Raw genomic sequence first — 22,178 nt, 5'->3', positions numbered from 1 at the left:
GCAATCCCTCCTAGGGGATTGGATAGTTGTTTGTGGGCAGGTGTGACTGGAATCTACCCCTCTTTCTCTTTCTTTGTGTGTGTGGGTTGGGTTGTGTTGGATTCTGGGGCCAGATGTAGGAAGCCTTGGGGGTTGTTTTAAAATCGATGAGCTTGGAATAGTTGCTGGAGAGCAGAAGCTGGCGGAGCCAGCCACAGCTGAAGTGGACCGCTTTGTGGCCAAGCAGCTGCCCATGGGCACTGGGAGGCCGGGAGAGCGTTTGTGCCTCGGCTCTCTGGGAGCCATTTGGCTGGCTAACTGTGATGCCCAGCCAAGTCCTGGCAGGCCAGCGCCTCTTCTGTCGTAGGAAGGGTTTAACGTGCGGAGCTCAGTCTGTTTGGAAAGCCAACGCGCCGCATTGCACGAGATCGGAGCGGTGAGACCCGGAGCATGTGCAGAGTGCACTTGATCGCGCAGAACCATTACCGGCCCCTCCAAAGCGCGGCCGGAATGACGAGCTAAGGTGTTTCCAGTTTACGCAGAGTGCGAGCGCCTTCTGGAGGGGCCTGGGGAAATGATCTCGAGCGCAGCACTTCCGAAAGCGCGATCGTGTTTGTCCGGGAGGCGCGCGGGCAAAAAGACCTATCTTCCCTGCCACCTCCCTTGTGCAGTTCCTAGTCTGCTCGAGACGGGGGTGTAAAATAAAGTCTCCTTTGTCCGTTCAGCGGCGAAGCGTGGCAAACCTGTAAAGGAGTGAGGATCCATCAGCGAGAGAGACAGAAAGATGGAAGATGTGTCCTCTCTTGTTGGTCGAGATCGGGGTGCGGAGTAACCCGGCAGGCTCTTCCCTTCCCATCCGCTCTCGCCTCCCCCCCCCCCCCCACACACACCGCCGCATACGGTTTCATTTCTTGCCTGAAACCTGAAACCTATCCAGGATAAGTGGAGGTGTGAAGGAGGTACGTCGAGAGGTAAAGACTCCCCCCACCCCGGAAAGAGTGAAATAAAACTTTTTTTGGATTCTCCTCTCGCCGCCTGCAGCGCACGAAGTGGGTCTCCTGCTGTTATACTCCTTTATCCGCAGACAGCCCCAGCCAAGCGTGGTTAATATGGCCGATCGCAGGAGATAAAGTGCGTGCTCATTCATTTTATCGGCGGACGAAGAACTGTGCTTTAACAGGAGATCGTTTTAGAAATGTAGTACATGAGACGGAGGTGAGTGGAGAGTTCCCTTCTGTGTGGGCGCGGAGAGAAAATCCTTCTTCCCGTTTAGTCTTTCCATTTTGTAAGTTAATCACAGCTGAAAAACAGAATAAAACCCATCCACCCAACCGCACAACTTTTGAGGTGTGTGCACATCAGAACTATAGGAACGTTTTTTCTCAAGGGGGAGCAAGACAAATTGTACCGTGTTGCTGCGAGGATATGTATTAAGGGACAACTTCCCTTAACATAAGGTGCATCTGGAACCACTAGCCCCAGTTTATTGTGACAGTGACTGATGTCATCATGCCACTAAAGCCTGTTTGCTACCTGGCCTGCGTGAAATAAATTCTGCATGCATTTGTTGGCATTACTTGCAAACTGTGTATTACAACCCAGGAAGCTTATACCATGGTGGGAGTAGATTGACTTAAAACTGCAATCTTATGCATATTTACCTGTGAGTAAGCCCAATTTAACACAGTGAGCTACCTAGCTGGAGCAGTGGAAGTGTTGGGAGACAAGAGAGGGTGAGAGGGTGTATGTGTAAATCAGGGCAGCGTATCAAACTAATTGCTAGAAAGTCCAAGCCACAGATATATAGACCTGATCAGTCCTCACTTTTGTATTAGCAGTCCGGTACCCTGACATTAACATGCTTAATTGTGTGGTGTCCTTTGCTTAACGGTAAGTGCAGGTGTCTGTGGCTAGGAAAGCATTTCCTGTCCATCATACTCCTTAGTTTTCAGGTAGCCAGCTGAGATGTTGTGGGCTGCTTGCTCCCCCCCCCCGATTCCACACGCTGTAAAAATAAATAACTCACGACAGCGTATTCCCAGTATGCCACTCAATATATTCCAAGGTGCGCACACAGTAATTGCATGCAAACCTTTGCACAGATGTGTTTTCAAATTGCTTTGACATACATTTTCCCTGGCACAAGTTGTATTTGCGTAGCTGGCATTCTCTCCCCCCCCCCCCCCTTTGCATGTTTTGATGGGAAGTAACTGAATTCATTTGTTTTTGTTGTTGTTTTTTTTAAAAAAGCATAATGTTTTACTGATATGCTGTAGTCTATATGTATATAGAGACCCATGAAAGGGTAGTCTTTTCTCTCTCTCTCACCAAATCATTCAGTAGAGGAAACAGTTACCCCTCAGCCCAGGGAACGAGTGGGTCCATTTTGGCGACTTATATTTATGATGATAATATTAAGCCTAATTAAAGACAGCAACACAGTGACCATCTGGGTGTTTGCAGCCTGTCTGGTCTTTGTATGGGAAAAAATATTGTGGCAATTCATTTTAATATTCAAAAGATATACTTAGAATCTTGAGTTTTATCATTTTCTATTTGGATTAGCCTTCTTTTGTCACCACCATGTTCAAGCAGTGGTGGTTGATGCCCATTGAGACTGGTGGAGCAGAATTCAGGGAGGGCAACAGTAGGCGGAACTGGAGCCAATGAGAGGCAAGGCCAACTAATTCCAGTTTTGTCCTCATCCTTTTCCTTGCTGTGACTGAGCCTAAGTAAGAAGACAGGCAGCTGAGGTTTGGTGGGGCAGTGCCTCATTTGCCCTAATGGACCAGGCCCCACATTTATGTGTAGGCCAATGTGCTTGAAAGAATCCAATTTAGAGATTATTTTGTTTATACAGAAAGTAAGTATACTATAATATACTCCATTCTGCATCGTGTCAAGTGCACTGTTAGCCCTTGCTAGAAAAATTGAAATTATGCAAACCTCTTGTTGCAACATGAGCTGGCTTCAGGTGCTGAATGTCAAGATTTCTGGAATAGTTGAATTTTCAGAAACAACATCTCCCCCGAATGAGATTTTGGAAAGAAAGATGCTTTTACAAGTGGCCCTCTTAGCAAAACACCAGTTCAGTTTTGAAAATGAGGTTTGAAAAACTGCCCTTCTTGTTTCCACATGTTGGTTAAGAACCTGCTACTTATGGCAAAAACTCCTATGCTAACACTTTCCTTGAGGAGATGTGAGTGATGTTGAAACTACATCCACTAGAGATTGAGCATGTGCTTGACGTCATTGCCAGCCAATCAGGTGTTTCGGAAACCATGCCCTGGCCAAAGCCATATTGCAATATGCATTTGGTGGTTTTGTTCCACTCCCTGTAATTGCGTCAAGCGTACAGAGAACATCTCAGTCTGAGTGCCATTCCCAGCACCACATGCCCCCCCCAAACAAAAATATGCATCTGGCAATTCAGTCCCATTTACATAGAAGTATGTCCTGGGGATTTCTGCACTGCTTCTAAGTCAGTTAAAGTTATTTAATGGTAAGCAAAGTCCTAAAGGTCATGGGATCCCAAAGGATTGCCTCCTCCCAGATTAACTGGTCATCTTTGGAGATCCACCTCCGAGTCCCTTGATGTTAGGCAGATAGTGATCAAAGAGGTCCTGCTTAGTTTATATGGCATCCTCAATGTGGAAAGCCTTCCCAAGATAGGTTAACCTGCAACAGAGTCTGATGTGTCTCCCAGAAAGCCTTTGTGTTTACCCAGCAGAACATCCAGCGGTCCTCTACAGATTTTACTGACTCTTCCTCTTTGATCTGGTGCTGTTGTTTTGCTGAGTTAATTCCATGCATTATATTTTGTCACTTTGTATTACGCTACCAAGCCAAGTGTAAGCTCCTTGTAGGAATTCATAAGACCCTTAACGGCTTGGGTCCAGGATGTCTTAAGGACTGTCTGATTCCTTACATCCATCCCTGATCAATGGAATCTTTGAAGGAGTTTCTGCTAGTGTTTCCCAATGGCTCAGATCCACCAGGAGCTGTGTGTTTATGATTGTGAGCGTGACTCTGTGGAGCTCTCTTTCCGCTGAGATCAGACACTTCCCCCTTCTCTAGGTGCTTTAATGAAGACCTTTCTAGTCTAGCAGGCATTTTAAGTAAGTTGCATCATGCCTAATTTATTGAATTTGTTTTTACTGGTGGTTTTTGTTTGTTTAAGCAACTTGACTGATGAGTCCCCCCACCTCGCCGCCCAATCGTTCTGTGAACTGTGTGGTGACCATCTAGGACCAAAAGCTGCCAATAAATAAATAAATAAATAAATAAATAAATAAATAAATAAATAAGATTTAATCAGCCATATGTTAAGCACCCTTGGGTTTTTTGTTTAAAAAAGCTGGAGGGTGGAATACCAATATCTTGGATGGATAGATAGATAGAAAGAATGAAAGCTTGGCTAGATCAAAGATTCCATCTCTTGATTTAAGGACAATCATAATTTTCCTTTTGTCACAGTGATTAGTAAAGTGGACCATGTTAAATAACTAAAGATAGTTCCTGACATCATGTCAGCATCCTCTCTGATTCTGTTTATCCATGCATTTTTGTTTTGGAACTAATTAAATTGCACCAGTGCTGTTGAGCTGTCCTATCTAACCTATGTAGTACAGAACAGATATGTATAGTGTGGCACACTACCTCAGTCTCTGAGTGGTGCGAGATTCCAGGGGTTTCCAGGGTTTGTGTTTCTTTCAGAACGAGGCACAGCGGAGACTGTGGTGTCTTTAGGATATATGGTTCATTTGCACATATTTACACATATATACAACCTCATCCTAGGATGGAGGGTTTCACAGCATCAACACCCCAAGAGTGTTCTGTCTTTCCCATCTCCATATTCCAGCAGAAATCAGACATGGCTCTCTCTCTCTCTCTCTCTCTCTCTCTCTCTCTCTCTCTCTCTCTCTCTCTCTCTCTCTGCCTTTCCATCCTGCAGCTGTTGTATCAAGCTTCTAGCTCACATAACTCAACTCACCATTCTGGTCTTTTGTACTTTATTTTTAACTAGCAGACAGTGGAGGGAGGGAGGGAGTCCCACCCATTTGCACCTCGTACAGAGCCACTCCCTTTGTTATCTTAATGACCCATACTATGTAGTAGGCCCTTACCAGGCTGGCCTGGCTATTTCAGCAATTGAATCCATGCTGGAACCAGGAATTAGAAGGGAGGCTCAGGCATATAGCCTACTCCCCTTGCCAAACTCACAACCAAAGTTTGGTCTGCTGACAATAGTTTTAAAGGCTATTCCTATAGTGAAGGATCACAGTATGCTTTTACTGTATTGCATGCTTATTTTCACTGCTTTTCTCCAGTTTATTAATTGACCCTAATATTTATCCTCCCGTTCCCCACTGTAAATTTGGAAGAAAGCTGGAGAGCAGACATTTTAGGAATGGTTCCAAATATCAGCCCAGTTGTAGTGGCCTTGGACAGGTTGCTGTCTTCCAGTGAAATGAAGAGATGGGCTGTCCTCACAAGGTTGATGGAAGCATATAATTAATTAGGACCATGAAAGAAGGCTATTGACAAGCTGGAATGTGAGCAGAGCAGGGCAACCAAGGTGATCAAGGGTCTGGAAACCAAGCCTTACGAGGAACAGTTGAGGAAGTTGGGTATGTTTGGCCTGGAAAAGAGGAGACCGAGAGGAGATATGATAGCCATCTTCAAATATCCGAAGGGCTGTCACATGGAGGACAGAGCAAGCTTGCTTCTTCTGCTTTGGAGTATAGTACCTGGAAAGGAGAGTCCGACTAAGCCTCAGAAAGAACTTTCTGACAGTAAGAGCTGTTTGGCAGCAGAACAGACTCCCACGAGAGGTGGTGGACTCTCCTTCCTTGGAGGTTGGATGGTCATCTGTCATGGATGCTTGAGTTGAGATTTCTGCATTGCAGAGGGTTGGACAAGATGACCCATTGGGTCCCTTCCAACTCTGAGATTCTATGATTCTATATAATTCAGGGATAGGGAACCTGTGGCCCTCTAGATGTTGCTAGACTATAACAACTCCCATTGTGAAGCTCTACCTTGCAATGGTTGATGGAGCTTGTTTTTTAAAATAATAATTTGTAAGCCATTTAGAAACTTGTTTTGGCATTAAGCAGTATATACATTGAATAATAATAATAATTCCTGACCACTGGTTATGGTGCCTGGGTCTGATGGGAGCTGGAGTCTCACAGCATCTGAACAGCCTATCTGATGTAAAGCTTCATAAAAACAACAAGCAGCATTCTACTAAGGAAAGAAAAAAAGAGCTACTTACTCTGAACAAGGTAATACTGCTTTCAACAGTGTGGTGCCCTCTAGAATCTTTGTACTACAATTCCCATAATGCATGTGCTGATGGGAGTTGAAGTCCAAAACATCTTGAGGGCCCCTTGCTGTTGAAGGCTGAGACTGTTATACCAGTAGCAGAAGATATTAAAGGGTTGCCTTGCTTCCAAAACTGTTCTAGCAGTTATAGTGCAACACTACATTTGCTCAATGCACTAGTACATTTTAAGGCCTGCTCTGATCCCACTCTGAGTTCATAGGAAGAAAGATACTAATGATTTTGCAGGCCACAAATTAAAGTGCATTAGACTATAATCCTATGCATGCTCTCTTGGAAGTTAAATATACCTAGAGAATTCACTACTGAAGTGAGAAGAAGACTGTTCTGTCCTCGCCCTCAAACTTTGCAGGGATCTTTTGAAAACATTTACAAACTTACTTTATCTATTCTATTATGAGCTGCCTGGGAAACAGCATTTTGGCTTTGAAAAACAGCATTCTATCTGCATATTTATTATTTGCATATTTGTTGTTGATGATGTTTAGCATAACCTATGGGATCATTAGAATTGTTTAGCATTATTAAAGAGGGGTAATTTTCCATCATGCTTTACGTTGCTGCCAATTTATATATATACTGCCGATTTGTATACTGAAATAACCATATGGATGACTAAAATGTTGCCACTGAATTGTCCGGGAGAGAGAGAGAGAATGTATAATTCACTTTGAGTTGACATAAAATGCAAGATGTGCATGTAATGAATTACTTTAAATTAGAAAACAGTAAGCAACTGTTTAGGGAATTAGGAAATATTCAAATAAGTTGAATAGTAATGATCTTTTGATCTATTGTGGCATTAAAAAAAAAAACCACTTAGAAAATTACAAGGGCTCCTGCTGATAAAGAAATCATCAAGAGGATTTAGATTATTTTAAAAGATTTTTAATTGTGGCATACTTTTTTGGCGTTTAGAGCTTGTCCCATCAGATTTATGTATCTAATATTGTTGCTTATGATACCCAATTCAGGCTGAAGTCCAATGTCTGTATGCATATGGTGGTGCAAGTCTTAGAAAGGCAGCATTGTAGCTTAGTGGCACTTTGGGAAGGTGCTGGTGTGTCTGGATTAAGCCCCTTCCCCCAGTTGAAAATGTTGCAACTCACTTTGCACTGGGGAGATAAGCTTTGTAGTTTTAGCAGGTTGTGCATTCTAGAAAGATTAATGGATTAAAATTTAAAAAAACCCTCATACAAATGTACTGGCCCTTTGCATTTTGAAAGCCTGGAAGCCAAGAACAAGGAGGGCGTGTTATCAGGCATAAGATTATTGGGGATCAGCGCCAGATGTATGTATAAACTAAACAAGCTATAGCTTAGGGCCCCACTCTCTTGGGCCCCCCAAAAATTTAAAGGAAAAAAAATGGATGTATATTTCCAAAATATAAGATAAAAAACAAATAAAATAAAACCTACATACAGCAACAGTGTTTTGTGCTGTGTAGGCTCCTATGATGTAAGTAATGGGCCTCACCTGCTAGCCTGTTCCCTAAAATATCACTGGTTTGCTCATTTCTATATATAGGGTGCCTACATTCTGTATGGACTGGTTGCAACATGTGCAAATGGCTTTAGATACCTATTAGGTCCATAAATTAACATGTAGCATATATTCAGCACAAAAAACAGCGACAATTGGTTGTTGACAAAGAACAGCTGGACATATAAAGGGCCCCATTACCTTCAGTAGCTTAGGGCCTCATCAAACCTAAATCTGGCCCTGTTGGGGATACATGTGGGGGGTTCATTGAATAGAAGTGTTACATCAGGATTTAGGCACTGGTGACTTCAAGCCTGGATTTACTGCAATGCACTCTGTGTGGGGCTTCCCTTGCACGTGACCCAGAAACTGCTGTTGGCACAGAATGCGACAGGAACGAGACCCCGTGAGCATATAAAACCTCTGCTCAGAGAACTGCGCTCCTTGCTGATTTTTGCACTTGTTAGAAATCAGTATTTTAGTATGGCAACACGTACACTTTGGAACTCCCTGCCTTGTGACACCTGGCAGGCACCTCCACTGCAATCCCTTGGAGGCGTGCCTAAAATGTTTTTTGTTTGTTTAGGCAAGCCTATCCAGGCATGTAGATGTGTTTTAATCATTTTTTGGTGTTACTTTTAATTATCTTTGACTGTTTTTCCTGACATCTTTATTTTTTTGGGGGGTAAACCTTTTGGAGGTTTTACTGTAATCAAGCGGTATATAAATTTTGATAAATGGAAGCACCGTGCTATTCATGTATTTTATTTATGTCCAGAGGTTTCCAATGGTGGCCTGGGACCAGGGGTAGGGAACTTCGGGTCTTGGTGCTAAATTTGGTCCCCCTGGGGGGAGAAAACTGCAGTAGACGTATCCTGATGCAATCTAATTAAGTAAGTGCAAAAAAATAAATGTTATAAGAGGGCACACCCCTGTTCTGGATACTCCATTCCATTTTCTTCTCACTATTTCCTCCTTTCCCTGCCCCCTAACAGTAGTCAGCATTCTGGGGACCCTGTATACACTCAGGATGCTTCCAGACTCTCACTACTGTCCGGTGGAATTCAATCACAAACCTGAAAATTCAGGTTGTACAATTAAAGTTGATTTAGTGCTCTGGTGATGGAAGAAAGTATGGGAGAGCAACTGCCTTACACAATGTAGTATGTCTCCACACCTGAATCAGAACAAATGTTTAATCAACAGGTAATCTGAGAGCAACCTCAGTCTTCACTGGGTTGCTTTGCATGTGCTCCCCCCTTTTAGAGATCCCCCTCTCATTTTTTTTTTGTACTTTAGCAAATCTTGGTGGTTCTCCTGAGTCTGCAGGTACATCCTCCTTTTCTCTGTATTTCCCTATTTTGGCTACAACACACTCAGAGAATTGAGATAGCAATTAGTAAATACCTGCAAGTTGCAAAACATTGCAAGTATTGGCACTAGTAGTAACTAAATTTTCTTCTTGTGTTATAAAGAACAAGGATGTTTACAACAGGGACGGGTATTTGACCAGTCTAATGTTGACCAAATGTTGCATTTTAAAAGTATTAATATTATAACAAGGAAGATAATCTTCAACAGGTTTGATTTTTTTTTTAAAAAAAGATATTTGTCACTGTAAAATGATTACAATAACATTAAAAAAACCATAGTTAATTGTTTTATTGTATTTTATTTCCACCCTTTCTGCAAGGAGTTCAGGGTAGCACACACAGCCTATTATTTAATCCTCACAACAACTTTGTTAGGTTGTTTGGCTGGCTTGCGGATCACAAGTTGTGGTTAACGTGTGAACCCAAATACAGTGGTACCTCGGGTTACATACACTTCAGGTTACATATGCTTCAGGTTACAGACTCCACTAACCCAGAAATAGTGCTTCAGGTTAAGAACTTTGCTTCAGGATGAGAACAGAAATTGTGCTCCGGCGGCACAGCGGCAGCAGGAGGCCCCATTAGCTAAAGTGGTGCTTCAGGTAAAGAACAGTTTCAGGTTAAGAATGGACCTCCAGAATGAATTAAGTACTTAACCTGAGGTACCACTGTACCCTTCTTTAAGCATGGCTAAGGAAGCTGTAAAAGCACAAGACAAGCACAGCAGGAAAACAGGCCAAACTTTGGAGAAACAAACCATGATTTATGTGATCCTCCATGGCACACATGATATGTTAAGCAAACCATGGCATAGTGCCTTTGTGCAATTGTGTTCACACAAACAAAGGCAGTTCATGCTGAGGATGTGTCTCACATGTGTATACTTTGCATTTGCTTCGTGTGCAGGCATGTATTTGTCACCCTTTCCTCAAGAGTTCCAGCAAATCCTTGGGGAGATACTCTAGCATTCTCTTCTGTTTGTAGCTTTGCTCTTCCTTTAAAGCATGCAGGTTGTACCATGCTGGGCCATTCATGGGCCTAAGGCATATTTAGCCTCTTTTATATCCTATACAGTCATACCTTGGTTCTTGAACATACTCCGTTCCGGAAGTCCATTCGACTTCTGAAAACGTTCAGAAACCAAGGTTTGTCTTCCGATTGGCTGCAGGAGCTTCCTGCACTCAATTGGAAGTCGTGTAAGCCATGCTGGACGTTTGGGTTCCAAATAATGTTTGGAAACTGGAACACTTACTTCCAGGTTTTTGGCGTTCAGGAGCCAAAACGTATGAGTACCAAGGCGTTCGAGAACCAAGGTACGACTGTACTTTCCCCTCACTGAGGGGAAGGTATGCTTCAGCCCTCACGTGGTAGTTCACAGAAACAGCTTCCATCTGGCTCCCTTGTGGGGCTGTACATGTGAATCTTCCTGACTTGTTGGGAGCTGCTGTAACTGAAGACTTTTGGTTCTAAGCAGGGATGCCAACAGGATCTGTGGACATGAGGAAAGTGTTTTAACAAACATACCCCAATACCATCCTTTATCCAGCTGCTTCTGTTCTGGGAGGGGCCCGTCCTGAGTCCCAGATGGGGTTGGTGGTGGTCAACATGCCTCCTGAAACATTAGAGCTGCCTCCACACTTTGTCCTCTAACTTTCTCCAGAAATGTTTGGTTGACTTGTTTTTTTAAATGAAAGCTGCCCCTGCTGGTATGGGGTCAGTACAGCTGTACCCCTATGTTAGAGGCCCTGGTTCTACATGAACTGCTGTTTGGAAAATGCTCATGGCAGTGAAATATTCTCAAGTCCTGTCCACTAACCGTTGTGCCCTCCTGAACATGATACAGCTATAAAAGTCTTCCTATTTGAGCAGGACCTTGCCTGAGCATCAAGGCCTGCCTGGCTCTGGTGTATTTTTCTGTGTCTCATGGGCTCTGGCACCTCAGCTCTGTCTCAGCTTCTGGCTCCTGTCCTGTTGCCTGGACATAACTATGGGCTGTTAGCACTGCATATTCCTGGTGGTTATGCCTAGTGCATCATATTCCTGTTGGTTGCTGGAATGCCTGTGGAGACTTGCCTGTATAGAATCAGCCAATGATAGCTCAGTTGGTAGAGCATGAGACTCTTAATCTTAGGGTTGTGGGTTTGAGCCCCACGTTTGGCAAAAGATTCCTGCATGCAGGGGGTTGGTCTAGATGACCCTCATAAGGTAGAGCGGACCCCTGACTGTTAGGTCCAGTCGCGGACGACTCTGGGGTTGCGGTGCTCATCTTGCTTCACTGGCTGAGGGAGCTGGCGTACAACTTCCGGGTCATGTGGCCAGCATGACTAAGCTGCTTCTAGCGAACCAGAGCAGCGCACGGAAACACCATTTACCTTCCCGCCGGAGCGGTACCTATTTATCTACTTGCACTTGACGTGCTTTCGAACTGCTAGGTTGGCAGGAGCAGGGACCGAGCAACAGGAGCTCACGCCGTCATGGGGATTCGAACAACCGACCTTCTAATCAGCAAGCCCTAGGCTCTGTGGTTTAGACCACAGCGCCACCTGCGTCCCTAGATGACCCACATAGTCCCTTCCTGTTCTTCAACCCTACAATTCTTAATGTGAGAAATTCCTCAAGGGAGGGAATGAACCTGTCTGTCTGACCCTACCTCAAATCGACTTCTACCTCAGCTAGCACCCTAGTTCTGTTTACATTTCTCTTCAGGCCTAATTTCAGGCCTAAATTTGAGTAGGCAGATATGTATTCCTGCTTTTCCCTCACAAATTTGAGAATGGAGAGAGCTATTCTTACTGTGAAAGCAGTTCTTCGCAAATCGGGGACTTAATCTCATCTCTTGAGAGCAAACTGGGGATGGGACTTCTCTTCCTGGCAAGGATTATAGATGGAAGAAAAATCCCCACTGTCCTAGGCATTTTGTTTGTCCAAAGATTGGTCACTAATGTGGAAGTGGGATGGAATGGGCTTACTAATGAACACATATTAAAGTGATGAGCTGGAGGAAGACAGATTTGTCCAGCCCTAACTGCCATGTGATTATTTTAGCTGGAGATGCCAAGGATTGGACTTAGGGACATCTCCATATCAGGCATGTGTCCTATCACTGGCTGAGTTACGGTCTCTACCCATTTAACTGAAGTCAAGAAATGAAACGGTTCTTTGGAATAATCCACACATTAGAACAACAACAACATAACAGATTCTGCAGAAAGCTTTGTTGGAAAAGATGAGGAATGAAATGCTTCTTTGTAATAATCCAAACAACAACAACAACAACAACAACAACAACCACAGTTAGAACATAGGAGGTGATTCTCCAGAGAGCCTTGTTGGAGAAGTCATAGGAACTTTCCTTCTGCAATAGAACTAGGGCTGTTCTTTTTTATAGTCAAGAGTATGGGATGAGAATAGAAAGTCTGAATAAATAAATTTTAGGAAAAGATTAGATAGGATACATATTTGCAAATGAGTAGAGCATTTGCAAAAGGAATTAAAATTGGCTCGTTGTTTGTTTGTGCATGGTCCCCGTGTTGCGTTCTGATGGAGTTAATACTTTATACCCATGTAGTTTCAGTCACAGTAGGGGTCACTTTTCAATTGGCCCCTTGCTGCTTCTCCAGTAAGGATAATATATTAATAACGTAATTTATTTAGATTTACCTCTTTTAAAAGCATGCACAATAGCTGTGAGCGGTCTGACTACAATGTTCCGTAGTGTAACAATGGGAAATTCTCAGCAGGGTGAGGTGCTAATAATATACACAGAAATTAATTCTGCTTGCCTCAAGCATTAAATAATCGGAGGTAATCGTCAAACCCACCCCTCCCATAATACATTTAAAGAAATAATAATAATCAAGTTTTTTCTTTCCCCATCTCATTCACAATTCACAGTGTCACTTGCTCCAGTGAATTGCCACATACCTTTCAAAAACTACTAGCATTGCAGGAGTAAACAAAAATGTACCCTGAATAGCCCAAGTTGCATGTGTGAAAGCCAGTTTAAAGCCAGCTTAAAGGCTAAGCTTAAAGGCTAAGACTAGGGAGAGCAAGGTTCAAATCCCCAGTCAGCCACAATGCTCACCTTGGTACAGTCACTATCTCTCAGCCTAACCTACCTCGCAGAGTTGTGGTGAGTACGAAATATTTGGGAGAGAACAGTGCATTACAGCTGGAGCTCCTTCAATCAAGTGTGTGGCTTTAATACCTAGGCTATACGGCTGTGTGTGCTTCACTCCCTTTGCTTTAAGTTCACACCTTGTTGCCTTCCAGTAAACCCATATATACTTCCACTGTTGTTTCTGTTCAAGGTGCTAGGAGTCAAGCAGTGCCGTTTGGCAGCTAGATCCAGGCTATCGTGGTGCTTGCCAGAAAGGGTTGGCCTATCTGCTGTTGGCTCAAGAAGGGTCTGCTGATAGAAGGGATCAATAATCTGATAAAGCCCCCCAGACTCTGGTGTGACTCCTCAGTTCCAGTTGGGGTGAAGATTAGGGTGCCCCTACTTGCCTCTCAACATATTGCCTTGCTATCTCTCTTGCTTGCCAGTCTAGCAGTGAGCCAGCTCACCTGTCCTCTCCAGCTCATTCTTGGTCACCTCCAGACCACTAGTCCAGACCACTAGTCCTGGCACTAGGCTCTTGCCCATGGCTCATACTACAATATACCAGCTAAGCTGCAATCCTCTACACCAGCCTCCCTTAAACCTGGTTCCCTCCAGATGTTTTGGACCACAACTCCCATCATCCCTGGCCACTGACCATGCTGGCTGTGGCTAATGGAAGTTGTAGTCTAAAATATCTGGAGGGTATCTGATTGGGGAATAGCAGATCAAGATGCTCTTGCCCAAGTCAAGGGCCACCTGTGTGCCCTGGTGCATACTATGAGGTTCTGTCTATGCTGACATCTGTATTCACTTCACTGGAGAGGGGAATCTCCATACATACATGTTTTTGCATGTCTGAGATGCCAGGGATGTTAGCTGGAATACTTTCCCACTGACCTATGGTCCTTTCCCTGAAAGATGTGTTTTTTGCCTATGTTGGCCTATAAAGTGTGCACATATTGATGGCACTGCGTAAATGGAAACAATAGGAGAATGAGGCCTACAAGGAATGAAAATCACAAGTGTGGCATTGCAACTTGGAGCTAGTTCCAGCTCTGGGTTTTGCTGGTACTCTGGCAAGCTGTATATATACTTGCCTGGACCCTGACAACATCTTCAAGTGCCATTTTCCAGCTGCCCCAATGAGATGAGGTGGGTAGCTACCAAGGAGAGGAGCTGGTCGATGGTGGCACCCCAATTGTGGAAAGCCTTCCCCAGTGTCATGAGAAATGAAAGACTCACTATCTAGTAAGGGAGCAGGAAGAACAGAGGAGGGTACTCTGTCTTACTTTAGGCGGCTGAGAGAAGATCTGAGAGATTAGGCTTTATCTAATCTCAAATCTACAAATGTTTTATGTTAATGAAACAACCAGAGAAGTTTGTCGGGTGCTTGTGTGGCAGCAGAAGTCATTCTCATAAGATGTACTGATGACCATAAACTTGGATGGCTTTAAAAGAGGATTAGACAGCTTAATGGAGGATAAGGCTTTGTTCTACCTCCACTGTCAGAGGCCTTTGCTTGCTAGTTGTTGGGACCTGCAAGTGAGGAGAGCTCAGGCTTCCTATAGGCATCTGGTTGGCCACTGTAAGAACAGGATGGCAGACTAGACAGGCCTTTGGCCTGGTCCAGCACAGCTCTTCCAATGTTGCATTGCGGTTTCATTTGTGTTGGGTGCAGACCTTTTTATTTTCTTAGGTTCTTCAGTTTCAAAACACGTTTGAATGCTTTTTAGAACTTGGGCACTTCTGGTTGTTTTGTTTTTTTTTAAAAAAAATCATTTTTATTGATTTTCCAATAAAAAACCATCCAATTAATATATCCAATCATAATACTCCAATTAAAATAAAAAACTAAAATAGAAAAGTCCAAATTATAATTATCAGTTTTTTGGAGCTCCCCACGGTCTGGATCTCTGAAGCATATCTCCACATCCCAGTCCTGCCTCTCCTCGTTGTTTCCATATTTTCCACATCTTGATTTTAACGCTTTATAATTATCCGTCCCTGGTTCCACGATTCTCAATCATGTCAAACATCATATACTTTCATCCGTCGAATACAGCTTTATTAGTATATATTTTTCCAACTGCCTTTTTATCAGCGCAGCTTCCTCTGACTCCATTCCAATCCGGGATCTTGTGCAAGTCTGTTATCTGAAGTTTAATGGCGCAGCCACTCCCAATCATTAATTGTCCAAACCTTCCTTTTGAGCTTTATTAAACCAGTACCTTCCAAGGCACTTCTGGTTTATCCTGATGTTGTTTTTAACTGGTGTTTGATTTTATTTTCATGTTGCTGTATATTTTTTAATGGGTTTTATTTTGTTTTGTTCAAGATCTACATAGGCCAGAGAACTCACTGTGAATGTGTGGTAAAAATGCCACAAACAACCAATCAGGTGTGTGTGGGGCGCTCTTCTTCTATGCAGTAGCTCAGTTAATGTCCTTTTGCATCAGGGCCCAATCCCCACTGCTGTCCCAGGAGAAAGACAGATACAGAAAATGAGTGAGCTGTCAATGGCAGCTGCTGTTCCTTCTTCATCACTCCCATTGCTTGCTGTTCACCCAGAGAAACGGAGCCATTGAGCAGGTGGTAGTGGCAAGAGGAGCAGTGGTGTGCCCAGGGCACCCAGGTATTCCACAGGGAGACCCCTGCAGATCCTTAACCATGCCGAGCTGTTATTGGCCTTCCCTGGGGCATGAGGAGATTTCACCCCTCCCATATCCAAGAATCTGCTGATGTTCTCTGCTGATTCTCCAGAGAGGAGGGGCGGTTTCTGCTCTCTACTTATTCCGCTCCAGCCTCACATCAAAGTGTCGGAGAGAGAGACTGAGTGTTAGAGAGAGATAGTGTGTATAGATAAGGTTGCTGCTAAGAGCAGCTGCAGACGCTCAGTGCAGTTCAGCATTTTCGTTTAGACCTCATTTAGCTCTGTATATAGTTGTGGATTATAGTTGTGGATAGAATAAAGAAGATATTCTACAGAGCTGCTCTCCGAGTCATTTATGCTCTGCTATACTCTGCTGTGCGACGACTGTCTACTTGTTGGAGTGAATCCGGTGCTCACAACTCTAAGCTGTGAGTCCACAGCACTTTGACCTGTTCCTGTGCAGAAGGTGGTCTCTGGAAGTGCTACCCAGCTCGCCTAGCCCAGTCAGGGCTGAAGTGTGTGAGTCCAGTTGGTGGCACTGGCTCAAGGGCGATGCTGACAGGGCAAGCTGCTTGACAAGCAGATCATGTGCTTCCCTTTGCCTGTGTGGCTGCAGTACATATATGGAGAGAAAGGGCAGCACATGTCATTCTCCTCCGACAATTACTTGCAGCCAGGGATGGGGAACCTGCAGCCCTTCAGATTCTGTCTGATTGCGACTCCCATTGCCCCTGACCATTGGCCATGCTGGTCACGGCCAACAAAAACTTGACGGTCACAAATCCCCCACCATTCCTGCCTCCTCATATTCTTATTTGCATTTCAATTCGTGTCTGGGCAGCAGAACTGGTTCCGCCACAAATTACTTTACTACTCTTAACTATTTTGCTAGGGTTGCCATCAGTTACACGCCATGCGTCAGCCCTGCTGTTTGCCCCTAGAGTTCAGTCATAATGAGGCTCTGCTGTTTGAGTTTTAAAAGAATCCCAGTTTATTGTTTTTAATGATTCCTTTCCATTTTGGGCTTTAGATTACAAAAACCCCAAACATCTATTTTGATTTCTGTGCCTATTTCTGTCTGTCTTCCTGTGGAAGCAAGTAGAGTTCCAGTTAGTTTTATTTTTTTAAAAAAATGTGTATTTATATTCAAATTTAAATGAAGATAAAAAGAGAATGCCAGCAAGAGTTGGACTTATAAAAATGTTGTACTAGGTAGCAGTACCAGGATTTGATCTTGTATACCAAATAATCCACTGATGATGATTAATGGCAATGGGTCAAAATTGTCAGTCTATTTCTATTTCGGGGGGGGGGGGGATTCTGACTGCTTACGGTTAATAATATTCCTTGGAAGCTGGGATCAATTTTGTCCAATAGCTTGGAGTTTGCAGATTTTTTTCATTTGCAGAATTAACACTCATAACACTTTGTTGGGTTACAGAAACTAGTGGAAATGTATTTTTGTTTTCCTTAGCACCTGGATGACTGCCTATAAGTTGAACACACACATTTCTTTCTTAAATTGGGCCTTTGTTGGTGAATAAACTATGAATGCTAAGTCTTGTTTGGAACGGTAGCAGATGATGGCTATTTGTAAGAGACTGGCTTTCAGAACATTTCTCTCTGCAAAATAGGATCTTGCCCTTTTGGATTTTCCTCCCTGCCAGATAGAACCCAATTGCTCTATTGAAAATACATTTCCTCCACACAAATAACACTTTGCGGATAAAAAGTACTCTGGATTTGTTGAGAATAATCTTGCTTTGCTTATAAGCACTGGCCTCAAGCAAAAGATGTAACAAAGGACGACACATACTTTGAAATTTGCTCCTGGAATTGCTGTTTGCTTATTGTCGAGGAGGTTTAACAAAAGAGTTGCTGTTAGGGAAATGTATTTCCAGGTGACTTTACTAATAATTAGAGTTTTGCCTGTGTCAGTGGATTCTTTAATTAGCATGCAATGGCTTTTGAAACATTACGACAACTTTGACTTTATAAATGCCACTAACCCAATGCTAACTGCATTATTCCAAGAAGTCCAAGGGAAGCCAGAGGATATTGAGATGATGTAGTGTCTTAATCCCACAAACAGGAGTTGATTTATTTATTAATAGTGAGGACACCTTCCCGTCAGTTTATAGAATTAACAATTGATCAGTTTGTTAGGTCTAAGTCCTTCATAAGCACAGCATGTTTATTCATTATGGTCATTACCTAGCAGGAAACAGCTGAGATCACAATTAGCAATGCAAAATGTCAAAGCATCGAGCTATACTTTAATATTTCAACTTTTTCCCACTGTCCCATTCATCGCATGAAATATATTGATTTGCTGTTTGTACGAATAAGCACGGTTTTTGAGCAAAACGTTTCTATCCATTTGCAGGCAGAGACATGGCATAATTTGTTTTTCCAAATGCTTTAGCCGATGTCACAAGATGTACGGGTGCAAAACCTTCTCTGCAAATTGTATTAAGCAGTGTCTTGGTCAGTGTAAAAATATGTAGATGTGTGAAATTACAGCTGATGCACAAAACCATTAGGGGAGGGAAAGGTGTGTGTGTGTGTGTTTGCGAGATGGCTTTCCAGCAAATGTATTCATGATTGTTTATTTGTCAATAAATGAAACTCGGTCTAAATCAGCAATGACTTAAAGCTTGGTTTTCTTTTTAAACAAGAGGGTCCTAAGAGATTTCTCTCAGTGCATTTGTCTAATACATTAAAGATGATAAATAGTCATTATGACACCCGTTGAATTGAAAACACACACACACACACACACACACACACACTCTCAAGCATTTTACAAATATGAAAGTTAAGGTCACCCTGAAAAGAAAAGGACACTTAGCAATGGCTAGGAAAAAAAAAATCTGCTGAAGAAACCAAGATTCAAAGTTTACTGTTTTTCACAGTTTCTTTTACAAAGCTTAAGTATCCCAAGTGTAAAAACCAGAGCGTATTTTGATGTGCAAATATTGCAGAATCCTATAGGGCCCACAGAATGAACATACTGGCTTTCAAGCAGAGCTATAGATTAGTTTAAAAATGCCTGCTCGTACCTCCGTGTACCAAACCTAATGGTTTTTCTGAAAACTACATTAAGGACAAATGCTGTACTATATTTCATTTAAGAGAATTTTTTATTTTATTTGAATATGCCCTTATTAAAGCCAAGAAAGAGCATCATGTTTTAATCATACAAGCCAATATGTAAGCAGAAATACATAATTCAGCCGTCTGGTGGGAAAAAAGAGAATATCTTAAAAACAAAACAAAATGACCCAGAATTTTATTAAGATTTTGTTAATGGCACATTCTTTTATTATGCACACTTATAAATTCAACTTAGGCAAGCATAGGGCTGTTGCTCAACAGCTATTTCTGATACTTTGTATCATTATGAGTTGTATTTATTGAATTGTATTAATTGTTTAATGGATTTTGTTGTCGTTTTGGTTTTTTTATATATATGCAGCATTCAAAATTCACCAGGCCCATTTTGCAGCTGGCTATTGGCCACTTACAACCAGGTGAAGATGCCCAGGACATTGCCATCATTTGAGGGTGCACGGCTGGGGATCCCCGATCTTGACTGTTTTCACATGGTAGCGACACATCCTGTAGAATTCTATCCATTATAGTTTATCTGCACAGTCAGAATGTATTTCAGGAACCAAAAAGTCTTCTTGAAAAATACAACTTTCATGCCACCTGGCCCCCAAATGGCAACTAGGCCATCTGCTTTGGCTCCTTGGTTTAAGGAGCCATTTGGTGCCTAGCTTATAGATCTGAGTTTCTACCATTGTTTATATGCTACCGTGCTTTTGATAGTATTATAGTGTGGATTGTACGGCATGGATTGTAATGTTTGTTAACTTTTAATGCTATTGTTATTGTGAGTCTCTTTGAGCTCAACACGTTGTTGGAAAAGCGGAATACAGATATTAAAATCAAATCAATAAATTAGTGCTAGTGCAACAGGACTTCCCTCTCTCCTCCCCCATGCAAGCCCCACCCCACCCCAGAATCTGCTCTGGAAGGTTGGGGGAAGTTCAAGAACAGATTTAGAGGTTGCACAGCAGGAGAAGAGGGAGAGAACCTTCTGTTGCACAAGGAGAAATCCTTGCGCTGATAGAACACCCTCCTTAATGCTTTCATTGAATGCAACCCATTGCACACAACCATCTTTTGTTGAGCAATAACATCACATGTGATGGCAAGTACGTAGATGGCTGTAATGATTAATGTAAGGCTTATTGATCTGAAAGCAGAGTTCATTTCTCTTAAACTGTGCATGATGACTGATATGTAAAGAAAATCCAGTATATTGTATTTTGCATATGTTTGCTTGTTGTGTGTAAATTATTATGACCCTCCTAGACTGTGATTGTACAGAGTTCTGCTTGTGTTAGATCAGGGGTTGCCAAGGTGGGGCCACCAGCACTTCCAGTTTTGTGGTTGGCATCCCTCTGTCTCAGGAGACAGTGGAGAAGTGTGCCTTTGGGGGTGAAGTCAAAACTGTTGGAAGGTTACTGTGCCTGCTGTGGCTGTGGAGACTGATACAAGGCAAGACATGTTTTGTTGCAGCTGGGGCAGATGAGGGCATCTGATTGTGCTGCCACTGATGTTCTGCGCTCCTCCCAGCGGTCATTGCTCCTCTGGTCACTGCTATGGATGCATAGCCTGACTGTCTGTCTCTAGGCACTGCGGTCGTCTGCAAAGAATTGCCACATGGTGGGGTTGATAGGATAAGGAAAAGGTAAAGGGACCCCTGACCATTAGGTCCAGTCATGGCTGACTCTGGGGTTGCGGCGCTCATCTTGCTTTATTGGCTGAGGGAGCTGGCGTACAGCTTCCGGGTCATGTGGCCAGCATGACTAAGCCACTTCTGGCGAACCAGAGCAGTGCACGGAAAAAGCCATTTACTTTCCCGCTGGAGTGGTACCTATTTATATACTTGCACTTTGAGGTGCTTTCGAACTGCTAGGTGGGCAGGAGCAGGGACCGAGCAATGGGAGCTCACCCTGTCACGGGGATTCGAACCACCACCTTCTGATCGGCAAGCCCTAGGCTCTGTGGTTTAACCCACAGTGCCACCCATGTCCCGTTGATAGGATAGTGACCCTCAAAAAACCCACAAATCCATAAAAGACTGTTTGTTCTTCCTACACAATTGCAGCTCAGTGTGCCCACGTTTCATTGGATGCCAGGACTGGACATGCACCCCATGCATTCTGAACAAAGGAGTGGTACAAAGTGGTGCCTGGAGTTGGGTGATGGGGGGAGCCAGTGTGTGGGGAAGACTGCTGTAAGCTATTCCACCTGCCTTGTCCCACCCCTCTGCCCGGGACACTTGAAATGTTGTTATTTAAATCCATATTCTTGCTCCCTCTTAATGTTTTCCTGGGGAATGATCTGTTGCATTTTTGGCAGGGAAATGAATGTATTTTAATACTTTGCATTGGCAATTGCTTTGTTATTTGCCTTGCTTGTGAGCCGCTTTGGGGACCTTCTCCGGCCAAAAGGTAGCATATAAACAAATAATAACATAACAAGCACAACACGTGCTTGAATTGTGTAAGCTAAGGAGCCAGGTTGCTGAGCCGAATGCTGTCAAGCTCCCCATTTCATCAGTGCTTCCGTGAGAGGCTGCAGAGTGCTCTTTTTAATAGCTGGAAATCCTCTTCATGCTTTCTTAGTAGTTTCAACACACTGTAATCTAGAGCAGTCCCAGCCCAGGTTTTATTTAACACTCAGGCTCTTTCTAGCTCTCTTCCCAAGCTAGAGCTGACCAGGCAGCTGTTAAGTACTTGCCTCATACTAAAGTTGCTGCAATAAAGCATTTCCCTGCATCCCCGAAGGCTCTCAGCTTTCTCTAGGGTTGCCCCTTCAGACTTGGTTGAGATGAGGGTAGGAGCCGACAGACCAACTGTTTAGGGGTTGTTCTCTCACGCCTCCTTTCCTTGTGCAGCTCCTTCACTGGGAACAAAACACAGCCCACCGTATCTGCCAGCAACGGCCACAGCAGCCGGCGGGCAGCAAACTCTTGCTGTTGGCTCTGCTTCCGTCGCAGCCTGCCAGGCACGGGTACCTGTCCAAGTACCAGAGATTTGAAATTGAGAACTGGCAACTGCAGGCTGCTATGTACCTCATTAGGTATTATTATTATTATTTACAGGGCTGGCCCAAGAAATGTTGACGCTTGGTGCAAAGCAAGGACGGCTCTCTGTTCCATGT

The 22,178-nt window shown here is 43.4% G+C and overlaps 1 protein-coding gene across 1 annotated transcript in view; it reads left to right on the top strand.

Annotated features, from left to right (window-relative positions):
- The first annotated feature begins 982 nt into the window (after nt 1-982).
- Nucleotides 983-22,178, top strand: part of TAFA4 (TAFA chemokine like family member 4) — a 128,696-nt gene continuing 107,500 nt past the window's right edge. Inside the window, exon 1 of the mRNA XM_081184387.1 lies at nt 983-1,194. The gene's annotated coding sequence lies outside the window, so the exon portion shown is untranslated. The remainder of the gene's footprint in view (nt 1,195-22,178) is intronic.

The sequence above is a fragment of the Podarcis bocagei genome, assembly GCF_964188305.1.
Source record: "Podarcis bocagei genome assembly, chromosome: 2".
Lineage (NCBI taxonomy): Eukaryota > Metazoa > Chordata > Lepidosauria > Squamata > Lacertidae > Podarcis > Podarcis bocagei.
This window is presented reverse-complemented; position numbering and strand designations above follow the sequence as displayed.